At 43.6% G+C, this 2,351-nt stretch overlaps 1 long non-coding RNA gene across 1 annotated transcript; it reads right to left on the reverse strand.

Moving 5' to 3' along the window:
• Positions 1–263: 263 nt before the first annotated feature.
• LOC118980778 (uncharacterized) lies at positions 264–1,597 on the reverse strand. The gene is made up of 2 exons (XR_005065219.1): positions 1,534–1,597; positions 264–583 (listed from the first exon to the last, which is right to left on the reverse strand). It is a non-coding gene; the product is annotated as an uncharacterized LOC118980778 (long non-coding RNA).
• Positions 1,598–2,351: the final 754 nt, after the last annotated feature.

A 2,351-nucleotide genomic window follows, 5' to 3' on the forward strand; every position in this document is an offset into this window, starting at 1 on the left:
ATGCTGGTACACATAAGACTTCAGTAGATAAAATTCTTCTTTTCAAAAAAAAATGACAAAAAAGAAATTCCACTCATTCCCCAAGGGTTCGGCGGCCACCACCCGAAGGACACTGTCACATGAACAATTTTCCCCTGATTTTTACATGAATTCAGAAAACTCGTGTTCTTTGGTAAAAAGAGTATTTTGGAGGTCTCTATGGCTGCTTGCCCTATGGACACTTGGCTATTTCACGACTTTTAACGGCCTTTTTTCGGCCTGTGTTTCTCCTCTTAGTTAAGCATAGAGATGGCCAAAAAGAATAACCAATTACTGTTACCCAGAGGCAACCTGAATGAAGGTGATTTCTCAGCAAGGAGACCGAAAAAGTTGTTTGGGGTTTGCTATGAAATGTGTGTCTCTGCCTGTCCCACATTGTCCCTTTAAGGCCTATCCCTTGTTTCTCAAAGTCCAATGTGCAGGCTGTCTGGGACATCGGAACCAGAAGCAGCAAACTAAGGGTTCTAAACATAGGCCAACAGCCCCTGACTTGATGTATCAGTGTACATGGGACAGAGGCATCTCCAACTTCACTTCTAAGCACCTGGGGTACTTCTGATTCACACTGAAATTGTAAAAGCCATGGTCTACCACTGTTTGCCCAGGACTCTCTCCAGATGGACATGATGAAGAAAAGTGGAGTTAGTTGGATGTGCTTAAAGCTGTTTTTTCTTCAGTATACTAAATGCCCCCTTCCCCACAAACCTGGTTTCATGCAACTGTATTGAAAAACTTGCTCCTGGCCTAGCCCAATTGACATGTTTCGCTCAACTCTATCACATGGGATCGCCTGCTTCAGATTCTTTGGTTGCTGACCATCACGTACCAGGCTCTGAGGGGACAAGCAGCACTCCAGGGGCCTGTGGAGTAGACAGAGCGGCGCCTCCACCCTCACTTCAGTCATTGCGGCCCCCTGCTGGTGCACATAAGACTTCAGTAGATAAAATTCTTTTTTTCAAAAAAAATGACAAAAAAGAAATTCCACTCATTTCCCAAGGGTTCAGTGGCCACCACCCAAAGGACACTGTCACATGGACAGTTTACCCCTGATTTTACATGAATTCAGAAAACTCATGTGCTTTGGTAAAAAGTATTTTGGAGGTCTCTGTTTCTGCTTCATATATGGACACTTGGCTACTTCAGAACTTTTAACGGCCACTTTTGGGCCTGTGTTTCTCCTCTTAGTAAGGCATAGAGATGGCTAAGAAGAATAACCAATTATCTTAACCAAAGGCAACGTGAATGAAGGTCATTTGTCAGCAAGGAGATCGAAATAGTTGTTTGGGGTTTGCTTTGAAATGTGTGCCCCTGTCATTCCCACATTGTCACTTTAAGGCCTATCCCCTGTTTCTCAAAGTCTGATCTGAAGGCTCTCTGGGACATCAGAACCACTAGCAGTAAAGCCAAAAGTTCAAGCACATAGCCAATAGCCCCTGACTTCATGTATCAGTGTCTACATGGGACACAGGTATCTCCAAGTTCACTTCTATGCACCTGGGGTGCTTCTGATTCTCACTGAAATTGTAAAGGCCGTGGACTACCACTGTTTGCCAGGACTCTCTCCAGATGGACATGATGAAGAAAAGTGGAGTTAGTTGGATGTGCCTAAAGCTGTTTTTTCTTCAATATACTAAGTGCCCTCTTCCCCACTTACCGTGTTTCAAGCAACTCAATGGAAAAACTTTCTTTTGGCCTAGCCCAATTGACCTGTTCGGCTCAACTCTATCACATGAGATCGCCTGCTTCAGATTCTTTGGTAGCTGACCATCAGGTACCAGGCTCAGAGGGGACTAGCAGTGCTCCAGGGGCCTGTGGAGTAGACAGAGCGGCGCCTCCACCCTCACTTCAGTCAGCACCGCCCCCTGCTGGTGCAGATAGGACTTCAGTAGATAAAATTCTTTTTTTCAAAGAAAATGACAAAAAAGAAATTCCACTCATTTTGCATGGGTTCGTTGTCTGCTACCCAAAGGACTCTGTCACATGGTCAATTTTCCTCTGATTTTTATGTAATTTCCTAAAATCACATGCTTTTGTAAAAATAATTTGGAGGTCTCTTTTTCCCCTTGCAATATGGACAGTTACCTTTTTTCCACGTTTTTTTGCAAATTTGTTGGGCTTCTTCTATTTGCACTTTTAATGTTACTATTCGGAGATAGGCTGTGTTTATTTCATTTTTGTCTTGTGGATTCTCACACAGGAGTGCATCCAGGTTTATCCCCCGGCCTTCTTTTGTAATTTTTGCTCAAGTCTTACAATTCTTATAAAGGGTACATTCCAGGTTGCAAAGAAAGCATCAAGAAGCATGTCACCGT

Source organism: Sturnira hondurensis, unplaced genomic scaffold (genome assembly GCF_014824575.4).
Source record: "Sturnira hondurensis isolate 20B ecotype Veracruz unplaced genomic scaffold, ASM1482457v3 Scaffold0001911, whole genome shotgun sequence".
NCBI classification, from domain to species: domain Eukaryota; kingdom Metazoa; phylum Chordata; class Mammalia; order Chiroptera; family Phyllostomidae; genus Sturnira; species Sturnira hondurensis.